The 20,212-nt window shown below is 33.2% G+C and overlaps 1 pseudogene; it reads right to left on the reverse strand.

Annotated features, from left to right (window-relative positions):
- Nucleotides 1-1,171: 1,171 nt before the first annotated feature.
- Nucleotides 1,172-11,990, reverse strand: LOC132614601 (uncharacterized; annotated as a pseudogene).
- Between the last annotated feature and the right edge of the window lie 8,222 nt (nt 11,991-20,212).

Raw genomic sequence — 20,212 nt, forward strand, 5'->3', positions numbered from 1 at the left:
TCATCGGAGGTCAGACAACTATCTTGGTTCTATGTAGCAGCAACAGAAAACTCAAATATGAGATCTTACATTAAGAATGTGGTCTATGACCAAATGAAATGTTCGTATCTCATAAAATTAAAATTAATATAATAAAAAATAGTATCTAATTAATGAAATTTAGTTATTCTTCTTTGCATGCTCACATATGGCATCCAAAAATTTTGAATTCAAACTCTTGAATTATAACTCAAACACATTTTAATGTTAAATGGTTTTTAAAATAGTTGTATAGACTGATTGGGATCCACGTGCAATGCACGTGTCGATAACTAATATTATTAAAATCAGGAAGCCTCTAAATTAAACATTGAAATACCATTTTACCCTTGACTATAGCCAAAATCTCTCTGCTCACGCACCAAAGATGCAAATTAAAGTCCGTTTATAAGAATTTAATTAATTAACTTTGAGTCGTGGGGTAATTGTGATTTTGGTAGGCATTAATGCTCTTAACCGCACAAATTATCAGCTTACTATTTCTTTCTCATTTTCTGCCTCTTTTTGCTTCCATACGTTGGATAACCTTTTATATTCTTTATCAAATTGTATAAATTGCACAGAAAACTTCAAAGTTACTCAATTAGTATGTGTATCTTTTTGTCTTATGTCAAATCATTATCTCCTTAATTTTCTTCCCTCACCACCTTCTGCAACAGTTTAAGATTCGTTACTTTTCTACAAATCTTTTCATTTTCTCTCTTCAAACCTTTTATAATTTTGTATTACACCTTTCAAGACTATATTTTATGAAAGAGAGTGAAAGATCTGAAAAATGGAACTAAAAATGGTGGATGGACCGTGCGAAGAAGAACAAGTCGAGATGGTGATACATATTAGAACTTGCATTCTAGAAGGCTTCATTTAAAATTTGAATTTATTTTGTCTACTTTGGTGTTGCATGCTCGCACAAAACATGTCGATATTGACCTATTGTCGCGTTATATTTTACTAGTATACGTATCCACGCGATGCGCGGCGCGGATTGTTCAAAAGAAAAAATAGAGAGGAGAGAGATAAGAAATAGATGTATATGAACCGTATGTGACATATTGCGGATATAATATTCTCAGATCAGTCTTATCACATACTAAAATGCGCCGATTGTTCAAAAGAAAAAATAGAGAGGAGAGATAAGAAATAGATGTATATGATCCATATGTGACATATCACAGATATAATATTGTTGGATTAGTCTTATCACATACTAACATTTTCCCATGGTATATATAGTTGCTTCAACTTCATTATTAACCATTTGTTTTGAGTTAAAAGCTGTGCAGCAAGAGAAGATGAAAAATTAGCATAAAAAACACCAATCTTTTCATCAGGTGAAAAGCGAACCAACTCATTTAGCTTTGCTAATATCTCCAGCGGCTTGCCACTTCCATGCGAAAAAGAGTAGTCCAACATATCTGACAACAAAATATTAAATAAAGAGACCAAAAAAATAGTTCTACAACTACATAAGGATCGAATGTATGATTTTTCATAAGTTGATCAAATAAATCGACCAACCTACTATAACGACACAAGTCATTGGTAGCATTTGGAGCCTATCAAATATTAAAGAGTAGTAGCTAGTGATTGTAATTCAAACGTTTGAATAAACTAATGTTGGATATATTAAGTGTTTAATAACTATTCATCTTTGACTCAAATAGCACTCAATAGTCCACCAGTTCATCTATCTAGCACTCAAAATTTTATGCGTATAACCAAGCAATGTTCTCCCTTAGTTCTTATTATTTCCCTAGACGTGCTGAAGCCAATCAAATAAAAAATGAATTGAAGCAAATGGTTTTGTGTACCTTGTAACCGTCGTGTTTCTTGAATAACATTTTCCATAGGAATAAACTGAATGGAGTAATTCCTGTTCCAATGGCAAGCTGAGAGACAAATTGAAATTATAAAAAAAATGCATATCCAAATTGAAAGGCAGCAAAAGTGTGTTAGATAACAATAATGTAGCTAAAATAAAATTTACCATTTTAATAGGAGAAATTTTTGTTCGAATAATTAGGAATTAAAAGCTTACGGTTTTGGAGTTAGCGAAGTCACCAAGGGCACTGTTAGCATGGTATGGAGTACAATCTGTGCTTATTAGGCTTCCTCATTGGCATCTTCACCATCAGAAATCACAGCAATGGATTCACCTTCTCTATATGGGACCTGATCAACACAACAACAACAATTTAGCTCAAACAAAACTTTAACAGTTTATAGAATAAACAGAAAAGACCAATTATTTTTTAAGATTAAGTGATATGTTGTCAATGCTAAGACCATGTGCTGAGTTTCTTTTTTGCATAATTCCATTCTTCTATTGGTTCTCATCTAATCAATTTGCAGTAAGTCACAAAATAGGGGAGATGTCTATCTGACGTCAAGGTATGTGTGAACAGACCGTACCTTCCAAAATAGAACCGATTACAAAGACCTCTAGTTTCAGAGAGCAAAAAATGAGATGGATAACTGGATAACTACATAAGCACACTCTAATAAGAAGGCTGCTTTGGCTGTTTCTGTCTAGAATTTCTCGGATAATCCACCATATTCAATAATATAACCAAGACAATTACTATCTTGACAGAACGCGGACCAAGTCCGATAACTTCACGCACGGGTATGTTTTTCTTGATACTTTATCGATGTTGATGAATTCTATGAACATGTCAACTCTGTCAAGGACCAGAAATGATTTAGATCACTGTTATAGCAGAACAGAAACAGTTGGCAACCTTTAATTTAAAAAGCAAGAAACAGTTGCATGTGTAATTCCAAATTGATATCCTTGATGCAAGAACTACTTATTTGAATTCATGTAAGTCAACATAGCAATATCATTTTATCTAGAATTTAAAAAAATATTCTCTTCATGGTAATCATGACATTGAAAGTAATACTTGCATCCAGTCCTGTAAATTTAATCACATCACGATCATATGCCCTGAAATAAATAGGAAAATTCAACACCATAACAACTCGAATTCTTCATTTAAATAGAGAGATTATATCTTTACTAATAAAACTCAATTCTAACTACTATGTCATACCTAGCAACAATCACAGAAAAGTGAAGTGATGTTTGCTAATCCATCTTTCCGCAACTATACAATTTAAATGAAGTGGTTGACTGCAAATATAGATAGATAATTTATCAAATAACAGTATCATCCAGTGACTGGAATATCATTTATGCTGTAACATAGTATATCAAAGTAGATTAAATGTAGAAAAATATTTACCTCAATCAACTTTATGTTTGTCTTCAGGATGCACAACTATATTTTGCATATGTACATTGAACTTCTTGTTGCTGGTCATTTGATATTAATTCAATGAAAATTTCTACCCTCTAAATTACGGAAAACTTTTTTATACACTACATTTGTAGCTTCATTTGTTATTTTTCCATCTTCATCATAATATAAGATCTTCAACCCTTTTCTATTTGTTACCCGAGAAAATGCAACATACAGTTGTCCATGAGTAAACACCGGCTTCTTCAAAAATAATCCCACATTACACAATGATTGACCTTGGCTTTTATTGATGGTCATGGCAAAAGATACAATGACTGGAAATTGCCTTCTTTGGAACTTAAAAGGAATTCTTGCATCGGATGGAGTAAGTGTCATTCTTGGGATAAAAACTTTGTCTCCAGCCATTTTTCCTGATAATACTTTGGCTTCAATTACCCGATTTCCAAATCTTGTGATTATCAATCTTGTGCCATTACATAATCCTGCTGATTGATCTATATTTCTTAACAACATGACAGGAACACCTACCTTCAAAGTGATGGAGTGATTTGGAATACCTGAACATTTAATACTATTTAGGAATTCATGTGTATGTACATGCTCCAAAGATGTAAATGCATTATCAGACATGCAAATTGTATCCGAACTTAAATATGATTTATCCTGACTATGGTTGAGGGAAACCATGTAATCATTCACCGATTCCACCATCTGAAGAGTCGGAGCAAGAATTGCTCTTTCTTGAAGGTATTTTATATTAGTGGAATGTATCAAGTAATCAGAATATGTACTTTCTACAATTCCAGATATCGGATCATCACAATTATGTATGAGAAGATCATCGGGTATTTCTATTTTCTCAATGCCATCAATGGAACATCCAATCTTTCCATCACCTATTGCCAAAATCCAATCAGAAAACTGTTTTAAATCATCCAAATCTACACATGATAGACTTCCTTGCAATCTCATATTCTTTGTTAGCTTTAAAACCTGGCATTGGGGCCACAAATCTGAAGAATTTAGAGTTGCATTAACAATCTCTTGCCTAGTACCTTTTGTAATTACTGGCAAGATTTGTCTGAAGTCACCTCCAAGTACTATTGTTTTACCTCCAAATGGTCGATCTAAATTTGATGGATCTTTAAATCTTAGAATATCTCTAAGAGTTCGATCAAGAGCTTCAAAACATTATCTATGCATCATTGGTGCCTCATCCCAGATGACCAACTTCGCCTTAACAATCAACTTTGCTAAAGGACTAAATCTTAGAATATCTCTAAGAGTTCGATCAAGAGCTTCAAAACAGTATCTATGCATCATTGGTGCCTCATCCCAGATGACCAACTTCGCCTTAACAATCAACTTTGCCAAAGGACTACCTTGTTTTATATTGCATGTTGAATCTTCAGTTGGATTTAAAGGAATCGCAAATCTCGAATGAGCAGTTCGACCTCCTGGTAACAAAAGAGACGCAATACCACTTGAAGCAACATTTATCACTATATCACCTTTAGATTGTACGCCAGAAGACAATGTTTTCCACATAAATGTTTTTCCAGTTCCACCATGACCATATAAAAAGAATAACCCCCCTCTGTCTTGGTTCATTGCAGTCATGATTTTATCATATACACACTTCTGTTCAGCTGTTAATTTCATCACTAATTGTTGATGTTCTTGTGTCAAAGAGCGTTTGTTATAGCGCAATTCCTCATTAATTAGTCTGTTGGCACCATCAACGTCTTGCTCACTGTAATCTGGTCTTGGCATTGTTGGAAAATCATTAAAACTTTTTCCACAACCTTTTAAAGTCCTCTCCATCTTTTGCAAGCAGCGATTTTTCAATTCATCATCTGTAAGCTCTGCCTCTGGATGACATAAAAATGTTAAATAAAATATATAATCATAAATAAAACTCAATCATGTAGTTTCACGTATATGTAGTTGCTGCTTTTTAGCATAAAAAATGTTATCGAATACCATATCAAAGATTGGATCTGGAATACTCTTTTTTGTTATGTAAACTAAATGAATTACAATAAGTCAAAAGAGAAAGACCTGTCACGATGTGAATAAAGTTCTTCCTTACTTCTTTCCATTAATCTAGAAGTAATTTTAATATTTCAGCAAACTTAGCACGTTATGGAAAGTATTTCAGTCATATATGTGTAATGTCAGAAAGTTTCAATACCAAACTGGTAGTGTCAATTTGGAGAAACTCCACATTGTAGCAAAGTTTCAGCTGAACACCCAATTAAAAGTGAGAATTGACAGCAAAATCTGCAATTTTTATAGTGCAGTTTCAGTAGCCTTTCAGCACACTTTCACTACAAATCAGGTCCAGATTTCAGCACACTATACTTCACTAAAAAAATGCAGATTTTAGCACATGTCTTGAACATTTGAGCACTATAAATGTCACGAAAAACTTCACCAAAATAATCTGCAAACTTCATCATATTTTTTGCACATCAAGCACTCTAAACTAAACATTTTAGCACTCTAAGTTTAACTTATGAAGTTCTGGTGTACTCATTTAAGGTAGAAATTAGTGTGGCCAGATCCTTAAGTCCCTAGCAGTAGACTCAAGTCCAAAACAGGGCACAACCAATTTAAAATAGAGAGTTGTCTTTGTTTATTAGACTACCAAATGCAAGGAAGTATAATATACAGTAGTTATCAGGTATCAACATTTACTTAATGTTTTATCTAGAGAGCACATAAAAACATTGTAATTATATAATCATATTTTTTTTATACCTGAGTTATCCAATAATGTTCTTACTTCATGAAGGATATCGTATGACAATAACCGCCATGATGCTTGCCAAACAAATTCTGGTCGTGACATTGAATTTGATAACAACAACATGACAAATAATTGTCTAAGTTAAGATGGCATTCCCCAGTAACTGGCCTCCTTTATAGCATTGACATACTCTTTGTCGTCATCCAACAAACCAAGTGCATAACATGCATCTCTAAAAGTGGAATGGTCATTTCTTAGTTCATCATAAGAAATTGGACCTTTGATTATATTCAACAACAACCTCAGATAATATAACTCTCCGCTCCCTGGAGTAACAAAGAAAATCCTCCCAATAGAAAATGCAGATGTTTTTCTCCTGACCTATTTTTTAAAATTTTGATCCCACCTAAATTTAAGAGGGGATTCTGCAGAAGTCAAATCTCTTGCTTCCGGATATTCTTTGTTTGCCTCAAACCAACTCAAAAACATCGATTCCCTTACAGTTGGTCTATTTACTACATTCTCAATGTGATCATCATCAGAGAAAATGACGGGTTGTTCATTTGGAAGATGGAATGATAATCTTTCCACTGGCGTCTCTCTATGGTGAATTGGAAATTTAAATATTCTCCATGCGGCTTCACATGGTGATATGTAGCGACAATCATAATACATGTTGATTTCATCAACAGTTGATGAACCTTCCTCATTAGTACTTTGTGAAAAAGCAGCAGTTGCACGATCATGCCCTTTATTGACATACTTAAATAAGTATTTTATTGATCGTGATTGGTTGCACCATTCCACATTGATATGAGCACCATATTTTAATAATAAGAAGCGATTGTGTGGCACCACATACCTGTTATCCAATTCAATACCATTTTTCATAATTGTTCTACCATTTTTCCTTCTTCTATAAACAGGATATCCTTCTTCGTCAACTGTTGTTGCGTCAACAAATTTTTTAGGAAAGTGTTTCGTACATTTACCATTCTGCATGCAAGGAGAAGACTTCCTAGCAGAACCACATGGGCCATGCATCATCAAATTTTTCACGACATCATAATAATAAGGATCATCCCCTTCATGTGATATTTTTGCTGAAATTATTCGATCAATATCTGAGGCACATGGAAATTTATTATGCTCATGAAGAAAAAGCAATATATGAGCATGAGGCAACCCTCATTTTTGGAACTCAATGGTATAAATCACTGCATTGGAAATCAACTGAGTTTAATAGAAAAAAAGGTTTGTCAAAATCATATATATTAAAAAAAGATCTTATAAAATCAGCATCTATATGTAAGTTTAAAGTGTAAATATTATATACCTGCTTTTACTTGTCCAAAAACTTGATTGTCTTTCAAATCCTTTATTAAGCCGTCCAATTTGATTTTGAACACCCTGCTTAAGATATCTGGACGATCTTCAGGAGTCAACCCTCTGCTCTCTACGAATCTAGTAATCTCTGGCCACTTAGGATTGCAAGTAAATGTGATAAAAAGATCAGGGTACCCAACCCATTTTCATATAGCCATAGCATCTTGATAATTCTGCAACATATATCGTGCACCCCCTGTAAAGCTTGATGGTAGAATTACTCTTTTTTCCTGGGATGAAGGATCAGTGTCTCCATGTAAAATAGCATCTGTTAGGACCTTATAAAAATCAACTCTTAATTGCTTTTGATGAGTCCTGATAAATTTCAACCGAGAAGACTCAATCATTGTATAGCCATCAACTAAAAACTGTTGAAATAGTCTTCTTGAAGACACAATGGTAGGAACTTCGTCTTTTCTTTCTTGAATTCTATAGACAAAATATTCTCGCATGCTAACATATTTCCTTCCTCCCGATGATTTATCACCTCCACTTAAAGGAATGTCTTCTCTATACCCGTCTTCACCATAAGGAAAAAGTAAAGGGTATTGTAGACCTAAATATGCAGCATTTAGTTCATTTATCCTTTGTAGCTGCCCAGATTGTGTTTCTATAATGATGTCACGATCACATCCAGAAACTTTAAAGTCACCTACCACTAAAGCAGCTACTTCTGTTATTGTTGGTAAGTTGTATCTTCTACCATCGGTACCTCTTTTCCCTATTAGTCTGAGCTTCACATTTAAGTTGATATTTTCTTGGAATCTATCTCGGACCATTCTAAAAGTCTTGGCCAAAACATTATTGTCGTCGAGCATTTGTTTTAGATCAGCGACAATTTCTGCATGAAGTTTATGAACATCTTGGCCCCGACTAAAAGAAAATATATGATATCAATAAGGTCATCGAAATTAATTTTTATTTGCATAGTATTATACAAATAAGGTGGAATACTAACCTGACAGCGTTAATTCTATTTGCAACTTCATTTTCTGTATCATAGATATATAACTGTGCAAACTTTGGAGTAGATCCTTCAGGAGGTAGTAAGCTCCCAATTTGATGATAATTTTGTCCAAATAATCTGAATGTTCTTGGCCCTTGTGTCTGATTGACAGAGACATCAACCTTTCCCCCCATTGATGTAAATGAGAACATAGAGTTATAACTCCTTATTTTTTCTTGAAAATGATTACTTTTATGACCTGTAATAAAATAATTGCAGAATGATGAATGTGAGTATAATTTGATTTGAACATATTGATGTTAAAAGTAATGATTCCTCTATCCTGTTCCAAATAGTAGTTGTTCCAAAACTTGAGGAGGCTTCTTAAGATCTGGAAGTTTTATTTTTCGTTTTTGACAGCACATTGTGAAAATTGGGTTTTTTGAGTTGTAATGCTTGTGGATTCTTTCTTCATACCAAAATATAGCTCCAAACTTTTCGCATTCATATGTAGCATCTCCTATATCCCAGTAATCTATACTTGCAACAATATATATAAATTTAATGACACAAGATAATTGATTTGATTTATAGCACTGTTTTATGTGAATAAGAGTTTCTCTCAAGTACCTTCAGTGCAAATGTCGCCACATTCAACATCCACATCTAAAGAAAGTGGTTAAATCAATTAATAGTGTTGTTTTCTAATATATACATCTATATTTGCCAATATAGATTCATCTCTAATAGTAACGACAGTTTCAAAGGTATGCTTGTCATACCTGGATACTCCTCTTCATCGTCATCTTCTATGTTAGTTTGCAGCTGCCTTGTTATGTGTAAAATTATTGAGCGATATTGATGTAAACGTAATAATCTTTTTGTTAAATTTAAGATTGTACATTCAGAAAGTCACATCTCGTATGATGTCTTTTTTTTTTCCTCGTATGATGTCATTTTTTTGAAGTTAAACCAATATTTCCTAGAAACGTACCTTGTATAACTGTGTTGTTTATTGCAGCCTCAATCTCTAGTAAGAGAGTTAGACTAATTAATTTCCAGTAATCTTAACATTGTATTTATTTTAACTGATAACAAATGTAAATTTGAAATACTCACCTTCCAGTAGTGGTGTGTCATTTAAATCAGGTAGAGAATTATGTGTTTGCACATCTACAAAGTAATATAAAATTTTATTATCAATTACAAAATCCTGTTAAAGTACTGGTTTTTAAAACTTGTGATCCACTTTGGACTAAAAATTAATAAGACAAACAAAATTCTCATACCTTTTTCCGTTGGAGTGTCAGTTAAATCAGGCAATATGTTTTCATCGTGCATACCTATGATGGCATTGTTTAATGTTTATAAGTAACACAGATGAACAAAATAAGTCAAAAGAAAGTGTATATGATAAAGGTCTTAAATAAAGAACACAATTGAGGGACTAACCTTGCAATATAGGAAATGTGTTTAAATCAGGAAGAAGATGACGTGTTCTCATGTCTACACAAGGAGTTATATATTCATCATTAGTTGTTTAATTATTATCCAACTTAAGAAAACATTCAAATAAGAATAAATTATGGTACAGTAAGTTCAAGGAAAGCTATTGTAAATATATTAAATCAAGGATGCTGTCACTCACCATTTGTTATATCAGACAAAGGATGAAGTCTTTCTTCATTTTCGACAGCATAGTTTCTGTTTTTGGAGGGTTCAACATTATCTGTAGAAGAAATTTGTATGTTATCTCAACTCAGCTTCTAGAATTAGCAGTACATATAAAGGAAAATATGCTAAATCAGAGCAATAGGAAAAATTACATAAGTTAGAATATGATAGGGAAAAAAAATTATCAACAGAAGAGGTTTAAGCAATAGATGATAGAATCCGTCAAATACGTGTATCTAGCACGCAAGAGCAAAGGAATTTATGATTTTGCATATTTTTTATATGAGTTCATCAATAAATCAATTATATTTTGGCATATTTCTCTAGTGTGGTTTGCGGGCTATTGTACAGGTGCGGGGTTTATACTGTGCGCACCCAAAGGGTAAAGGCTGCAGGTTCCTTGTCATAAAAAAATAATAATAATTAGTCTCATTACTTGATTATCGACCGGAAACAACCTAACACTATAGTTCCACTCCCTTCAACACTTTAAAACGCTTCTAATAGTGTCGATAACTGTAACTTCTCCAAGCAACCTCAATTCCAAGTTAAATTTATTTGAATAATTTTTCTACTCTTAAACAGTAAATCTTTCACTATACCAACTGCATAACTTAGACCTGATTTTTCTATACCATCATTACTCTAATGGTTGTATTTGTTTTAAGCTTGAAACCGGAAGTTTTATAAAACTTATTGATCACAGATGGCAGTGGTAATAAAAGATCATAATACCTTTGGTTGTTTTGCGCCGTTTCTGATTCTGTATGTTGTATGTGGTTGGTCTGGGAAGTGGAATTTTTTTATTTTCCATGGAGATCGATCTGAGAAGATGGATTTAGTATGCCTTTTTTGAAAGAATTTGGAAGTAAGATGAAGTGGTTTGATGGTTTTGAAAAATGAAAAGTGGAAGTTTTAGAAAAGATACATTTGTCAGAAAGTCCAAAAACTGTTTCAGTATATAAAACTGTTAGCTTTATCATCTATCAAATTGGGTACCTACGTATTAAATGCAGTTGAAGTTGAAGGACAATCCAGACAAATTTAATAATTAAAATTTAGTTAAAAATAATAAAGACATGTAAATTCATAGCAGGAATCATTCAAGTGGCATTTCCTCTTCTCTCTTATCTATCTATTTATTAAAAGAAAGAACTTCTTAATTTAAAAGTTAAATTATATTAGTGCCCTTCTAAATAATTTGCTATTAAGAGTAGAAAATTATAAATAACCCATGTCATTTATAAACAGTTACAAATGTTTTGATTTGTTTCAAATTTTCACATGGAATATTGGGAGAAATTACTCCAATGAAGTGCCTTACACTGATGGAATCGAATCGGTGAAGATAGTTTGAGCTCGTTGATTTCATATCTGAATCACTCTTCAATGGCTTCAACATCATCATCTTATAGTTTGTTGCTCTGTGGTTATGATTTTTGCTGCACCAGGTGAGAGCTTAGTAGGTGCAATTAAAGCAAAATCAGATCAAAGAAGATGAGTTTTTACCTTTGCAGAAGTATTTATGTTGAATAGGGAGCAAAGGAACTCCGACTTGGTCGTGGCTTGCTCAGCTGTCTTGAATCCGATGGTCACAGTGGAAGTTTCAAGACTCAGAGAGAACTTAGGAAAGTGAATTTTTTCCTATTTAGGAAAGTGAATTTAAGTGACTTTAGGGGTTTGTTGGTTGATGTCTGACTATAAAATTAGGAAAGTGACTATCTGTCCCATTTACTTTCATTTTTGCTTTTCTTTATAATTGGCAATTTTTTTCAATTAAACTTTTTTAGAAATATGATTTTTCATCTATTATTTGATGATGAGGCAACTGATTCATCTACTATAAAGAAGGTATGATCTTTTTTTTTTTTGTTTTTTTTATGGAAATTATACTTTTCCCTTCAAACTGGAGTTTTTGCTGGTTGAAAATTCTGTTTTGCCTACTGCAGAATGGCACTGAAATGCTGGTGTGAGGCTGCTTTAGTGCTGAAAAATGTCTTCTTTTGCTACTGAACAGCTGGTGATGAAAGAAGAATGAAATAAGACTTTAACTATCATGATAATGTTACAATTTTAAAAGTGCATCGTCCGTGGACATCGTACCAAAGTTTAAGGTGAACACTAAATTGTCGGGAAAATTATCAGAAAATCTAAACTTTCACCACAAATAACTCCATATTTCAGCACACTAAACTTCATAAAAAAAAACTGCAGATTTCAACACATTTTCAGAACATTTCAGACATCACGTTGATAACTAAGGAAAATATCAAACTATCTAAAAAGTAGAATTTCAATACCAGAAAAAACATGAAATAATTCAAACACGTTGTTCATAAGTACTAATGAAACTACCAAACAAAATAAGCAGGCAATTTTTAGTTTCTCCAAGGGTTACATATGCTAGCACATTATGCTATCTTCTTCTTCTTAAATACTCTTTTGATCTTGTTTCCAGACAACTGTGCAACTGGATCTTCTTCAACCACTGTCGCGGCACCAGTGATAGCTATCTTGATAGGTGTACTTGCGACGTCGATCAACTCAGCATCTTCAGTAGAATCCTACATATTAAAAATACAAAGGTGAAAATCAATATTGAATCTATGGTTTCTATTTGTTTTATTATTTAAAAGCTGCAATTCATTTAATTAAAAGAATCAATAATCTAAAGAAGTTAATGATTAGTCGCAAATTCACCGTGATTTCGTTATCTTCATGACTGACTTGGTTTTGATTGAAATCTGGATCCTATAAAAAATGTGCATCATAATTAAAATTTATTTGAATCACAAATAGCAAACTTGAGAAATATTTGAGTAGATAAACATACTTTGAATGTCTCTGCACGTGGAGAAGGAATGTATTTTTCTATAATATCCTCGTTATCAGTAAACGTAAGAACTTTAAATACTTCATCTTGATTCTCACAGGTGGAGCTCTGAACATCCACTTTAACATGTATCTTTTTTCAATAAGATTTTCTATCTCTATTGGTATTGAAGAGTCATCTGCAACACCAGAAGTCTAAAAAAGAAATATCAGAATGGTTGAAGCTGTTACAAAGATGATGCTTCAATTGTCATAATAAGTGTGTTAGTAAGCATAATCCAAATACCAGGAACAATACATTAAAGCAAGCTACTAATATAAAAAGACTAAAGTAGAAGAGGGAAACTCTAAAATGAAAGCATAAGTGTTTCTGCTGCAATTTAACTTCCACATTAAAGCATGTCTTTGATTATGGCTTGCCTAGATAAAATAATGAAGCCTTCAGTAGCATGAAATTAACACTGGCCATCCGAGATTAGAAAAATAGATAGATACTTTAAACATTGAATTAAACAATTCATCATGAACTGGTAAGAAGAAAAAAAAAGATGAATATTACACATTAGACTGGTTTTATACTTTACTAAAGAGGGTGTCTGATAACAAATTTGTCACTTAAGTTAAAGCTGAATAACTTAAGAGCCGATTAAAGGCTTTACAATATTTTTCTTTTGGAATTTGAGTAAACAAAAATATTTTTAATTGCCAATCACCGGTTCATATAACTTAAAATTGATATGTAAAAGCTTAAATCTCTTTAAACATTTGTAAGATCATGCAGTTGACTATTTTGTAAACATGCTTTCAGTCCTATTCTACTATATATAAGTGAGGTAATGATAATTGTTTAGATGTTAGTGGTCTTATTTTGTATAGAGAGTTTGTAGTATACCTCAGATACAACATTTTTTAAATCATTTGCTGACTTTCCGATCATTTTTGTTGCATCCCTATCCCACATCATCAAAATAATTGTACCAGTGTCATCTATCACTCCTAATTTTAGCTTGAACCTGGAAAGAGTCATTATAGAAACAATTTTAAGTTTGTTTATGAAAAAAGTTAAGGAAGTATGTATTATGGTCATACCGATGACTGGCAGATGGAACTTGCCCGCATGTTTTACAATAGAACTTATTCCCCTCTGGCTCAACCTTCTTTGCGCACATTTTGCATGCTAAATAAGACCATCCATGCTCTAGGTGTATGTATACAATGGTTGCTACAATCCAGAAGTTTCCCGACTGCTCATAAAAATTGGATATACAACTGTTATGTACAGAAAGATAAGGTAAAATTTTTGCTGTTGTGCTGATTATTAATAATTAGGTACTCACATGCTTAGAGTCAATCAAAGCCTCAATAGTTTTAACTCCAACACTTCCAGATGCTAATTCATCTTCAATAGAATGAGTCTTTTGAGATGAAATTTTAGTAATTCTTTGTGAGCTTTCTCCACACACTGAGACGATTCTATTTCATATTGTAACTTGAGATACGTTAATAAAGAGTAAGAATAAAATTTAATTTGAAATGACCATAAATTTAGCATAACTTATAGAAACCTGGAGCTAAAGTCAAGAATTTGAGGAAGATCTGAATTGATCCAAAGCTTGGAAACGTGCCAAGTGTTCCTCACTGAATATTGTTCTGCACGCTTAATTATATTAATAAGAGTTTGCTAATTGTACAAAGACATAGAATTGCAAAATAAGTAGAAAACTTAATAACCTCGAAATCGATGTGCTCTAACCAACTGCATAACGACGACAATAGGCTTATCATTCGATTAAATCAAATGTGGCTTGATCTGTTCCACAAAGTCGCCCCAAAGTGTTGCAGATATGTTGTTGCTCCTACAATTGTTATAAGGTTAAGCACATGATTCAAAATTACAAACTAATTAAGCATTTATTAGTTGTGGAAAGCTTACTTATAATCCTGCAGCTCAACGTTCATGAACATCCGGACGTTACCATCTTGGTTGACAGACTGTACGTCCCTATAACTCACAATTTGGCCGATAACATCTACGAAAATATTGACCAAAGAAATCAGTGCAGAATTGGTCATAGTTGAGGTATGTTTAAAGCAATAAATTAAAAGAATTAATATGTATGTATGTTGAAGAACTGAAAAGTGCAGATTATTTCATGAAAGTGACATGGACATCCGTATGAATTCTCTCATAGCAGAGCATCAACACTGCCCAGGTGAAGACATTGGCGCAAAATTTTGCAACTAATGCCTTGTCGCCTCTTTATTTTCTAATTTGCAGGTACTAGTACTAATACAATTGTTAGTTTAGGTTTCCTCCCACCAACACAAGTAAAAAAATAAGGATATCAATGAATCCATGGCCTTGATATGATGAGTCAAATAATAGAAAGTACTGATATTCATATCACATCACATTATGCTTTCACAACATGTATGCGTGAATTACAGGAGGAATTTGCATTCACTTTTCAAAAGTTAGAAATGGAATAGGTAGAATATAATCAAAATAGACCATGACAATAGCTTATAGAAACATTCTGGACTCATCCAAATTAGTTGCAACAGTTAGCCACAATAGTACTCACCACAAGAAAACAAATGATCCTCCAACAAACAGTAGAGAGAAACCTATAATACTTTTCTAGCATAGAATCTAAAGAAACTGAAAGTACTGCAATTACTACCTTACTAATAAGAAATTTCATGAAAACTACCACCTATACATTCTCTCCGTTAAATAATTTTATGTAATGTTAGTAGATTCATTTCCTGTTCTGCGAAATAATATTGGGTTTTAACGTGTAAAAGCATGAGATTCACCACATGCTCAAAGAGTTTAGATTTATTGAAATTACTACTTTGGCTCATCGGCTATTGTTTAAAGTTTAACAGTATATTGTAGATAATAGTTATAGATAGTAGCTTGGTTTGTAGGTATTAGCAATCAGTTCAACCCATGGACAACAGAAAGCAAATAACGGAAGGTAAAAGAAAAAAGGAAAAATATTTAATTACCGAATAGTTCGGTGTCGTCAAAGTCCTGTGAATTAGACAACTCTCATAGGGTTTGAATTTGACCAAAGAAATCAGTGCAGAATTGGTCATAGTTGAGGTATGTTTAAAGCAATAATTTAAAAGAATTAATATGTATGTATGTTGAAGAACTGAAAAGTGCAGATTATTTCATGAAAGTGACATGGACATCCGTATGAATTCTCTCCTAGCAGAGCATCAACACTGCCCAAGTGAAGACATTGGCACAAAAGTTTGCAACTAATGCCCTGTCGCCTCTTTTTTTTCTAATTTGCAAGTAGTAGTACTAATACAATTGTTAGTTTAGGTTTCCTCCCACCAACACAAGTAAAAAAAGAAGGATATCAATGAATCCATGGCCTTGATATAATGAGTCAAAGAATAGAAAGTACTGATATTACTAATAAGAAATTTCATTCTCTCCGGTAAATAATTTTATGAAAACTACCACCTATACATTCTCTTATTAAAGAAACTGGAAGTACTGCAATTACTATCTTACTAATAAGAAATTTCATGAAAACTACCACCTATACATTCTCTCCGTTAAATAATTTTATGTAATGTTAGTAGATTCATTTCCTGTTCTGCGAAATAATATTGGGTTTTAACGTGTAAAAGCATGAGATTCACCACATGCTCAAAGAGTTTAGATTTATTGAAATTATTAATTTTGCTTCATGGGCTGTTGTAGCTTGGTTTGTAGGTATTAGCAATCAGTTCAACCCGTGGACAACAGAAAGCAAATAACGGAAAGTAAAAGAAAAAAGGAAAAAGATTTAATTACCGAATAGTTCGGTGTCGTCAAAGTCCTGTGGATTAGACAACTGCTCATAGGGTTTGAATTTGAAGATACACATGTCAAAATATGGATCCTGTATTTCCTCAACAATGATCTTCTGCGTGAAAATAAACTTACACTTGTGGTCTTTGGTCCTCAGTTTCTCCTTATTTGGACAAACCATGAAATTCTTCATGATGTACAAACCCAATTCCTTGATTTCTTGGTTCATCGTTTTCAAACTTTGAATAATATTCCTGCCAACACTTGCGTGAATGCGGCCGCCCTACAAAAACACTAAATCAGTAAATAAGACTAAGTTTTTTTTCTTCTATAATGATGCATATGTAAACAGTGCAAAATAGAAGTAAAGTGAAAATATTTAACCTTTTCATCCATCAGAATAAGCTGAGTTGAAAAAGGACTATCAGGTTTGTTGTGAAGTGGTTTTTCCCAAAGCCTGACAATACGAACCTTTAACCTCCAATTCATCGGCTTGGTGTTAATTTCGCTAATAAAATTACTTTGAGCCGCCATTAATTCCTCTGTTAATAGAGAAGAAGTGTGAATCAATATTGACAGCGAATCAGCGAGTAGAAATGAAAAGCCAATATTATAGAGAAAATCTTATAAGAGAAGAGTAAAATCAACCTGTTCAAATTATTCAAGCATATAATTAAATAAATTGTGTTCATCAATGTAGAGGAATTGATTTGGTTACCCAATTCACCAAATACCTAAATGATATAACCATGAATGTGAAAAAAACATAAACTATGAAAAGAATATTGTGCAGATGGTAATCAATGTGAAGTACAACAATTATGTTTAAAGCAATTATTCAGGAATTAGAAATCAGATTACTCACTTTAGTGCAAAGAGAGCTTTTTGCAGAGAACATTCAGGATTCCTGTCAAGAATACCGCTGCATCGTGATTTATTGCCCTTTGTAAACTGCTCCATTATGAAAAAACTAAAGATCGTGGTATCCCTAATTTTAGGGTTCATGGAGAAAGGTATTTTGTGCAAGAGATGAGAAATGGGAACGTGGAGTAGATGTGGGTTACTTTAGGAGTAGTTTTTTTTTTCCTTTCTGATTTCCCCCTTTTCCTTTTCCTTTTCCCAGTAGAATTTAATAGAAAATTAATTGCCAAATTTTAAAACTGAAACGTGGAAGTTGTATCCACACTATCTGGAATGTTTTTTTCCCTGTTATTTTTTTTATATCCACATCTATATATAATTAATTATTAAATAACACTAACTAATAACTACTTAATAACTAATTAACTATTTTCTAAGCTAATTGTAACAAATGGCATTCTGTTACGCTGCCACTTGTCACAATGCTATTGCAAACTATCCTCTTTTTAATTATATATAGATATAATTCAACTAATATTTTTTTGTCAAATTCACAGATGGAAGGACTCATACGTTCGAATCAAAGAAATGATACCTATACCGTCGCGACCCAAATCACAGCCGTGATTGCACCCACACTAACCCCCTGGTGGTCGAATCATCCCGCTTAAGCTATTTACTTAACCAATTCATAGTTCAACAAATATTATGAGAACAATCATTAATAAGCTTAAGCCATATCATAAATACTAAATGTGCGGAAAATACGGAGTCATAATACATCTCCCAAGTAATGAAGTTATAGTACAAGAACAACTATCCAAATCATGTCTAAGAATAATACATAAGTCTGAAACATAAGAACGCTGTTTAGTGGAATGAATAATAGACAATAAAAGATAGACTCCAGGGCTGCAGACGGGCAGGTAGCTTGATACGCTCAAATTACACCTATTAAATGATGTAAGGCGGACGATGTCAAATATAGTAACCCAATTAGGTTGGGGTTGAATTCCATAGGGAATATGGTGTGAAAAGGTTACTAAAATCGCAGAGTACTTTCTTAAAGTCTAGATTTCGTATTCTGTTGAGTAGTAGGAAATTGTTGTTTATCACTAAAAACTATATTGATTGTTGTAAATTCAGATGATTAAAGGATCCAAGATTGTGTCACCACTTAGGTTAGATGTTATGCCCTAGGTATCAACGTAATATACTTCTTATGGATTGACTACTGTATGCACTTAATCTCTATGTGACCTAATAATATTTCTCAATAGCTACTAGCTATTTATCTTCATGATTTTCCCAAATATAGAAGACTGTTATTAAGATCGATTAAATATGCTAGGGTAAACTCATTCTTATTCCTAAGTGAGTTTATTAAACGAGGGTTAACGCCTCGAGTCCCGAATGATTACTTCTACCAAACCCTGCTAACTTTCCCAAGAATAACAGACTTTATGGCTTAGATCAATATTTGCAACTATTAATCCACATGAACGAACAAGAAGTAATTATATACTAGCAATCCATAATTCGTATATTAATGTTGAAAACCTAACACATAACACCCACCATGGGTTAACAATCTCAGATATGGAGTTTAGTTATTCATGATATTGAAAATCACACAAAACATTGTAATTGTAATTGTTATTGAAACTTACAAAGAGAATTTAGGATGAATGATAATAGAATAGTCTTGAAACCCTTGAAAAGTACTAAGAACTCAAAGTGCTCAATACAAGTCTTAAACTCAAGATGATGTAAAAATAAAACCCTATCAGGTATTCATACAAGTCTCAAACTCGGAACTAATTAAAGACAAAACAGTCCAGGCGGCATGTAATTCGACGGACCGTCATTGTGACTTGACGGTACCATCAATGTTGACGATGTTCCTTATAGACTCTGACAGAGCATCAAGCTTCAGTACTTCCTCTTGACGATGCAAATCGACGGATCGTCGAGCATGTTGACGGTTCGTCCTTTCTCCCGTACTGTTGCTTCACCAAAACTACACTTCTCTGAACTTCTCTGAACTTCTCTGATTATGCACAAGGACGACCCACTTAACAGACCGTCGACAAGTTGACGGTCCATACAAGTACCACAGCAGTGCCTATGTCTTTAAATTCCTCGTTTTAGCTTGCTTTTGTATTCCAACGACTAAACACCTGCAACATACACAAAACACATCAAATTGACACAAACTCACTAAAAAAAAAGTAAAACTTCGAGTTAAAAAGCATCAAATGTGCCATAATTTCACGGCACATCATAACTCACCCTGAGAAACTCCGCAAAATAGCCTCAAGGCTAGAATCGTGATCTTGACGAGGATCTTGGCTCAAACTCTTCACTCAGCGCAGCAAGGATAGTATCAGTACACACACGACCTAGTAAGCATCATAGACCGACTAAGATTATTTCACGCATATAGAAACACAGAATCAACAAGTCAACATATAGGTTTTACACCTCGTAGTCGTGTACGTGAAATCTATTAGGCGTTAATTGTTTAAGTCTAGACGTGGAGCATTTATCTCATGGTTACGAGGGTTTGAGTTCATATAATAAGCTATGAAAGACTTTGGGACTAAGCAAATCAAGGAAAATAAGTTTGTCGAAAATTT

The sequence above is a fragment of the Lycium barbarum genome, chromosome 10 (genome assembly GCF_019175385.1).
Source record: "Lycium barbarum isolate Lr01 chromosome 10, ASM1917538v2, whole genome shotgun sequence".
Lineage (NCBI taxonomy): Eukaryota > Viridiplantae > Streptophyta > Magnoliopsida > Solanales > Solanaceae > Lycium > Lycium barbarum.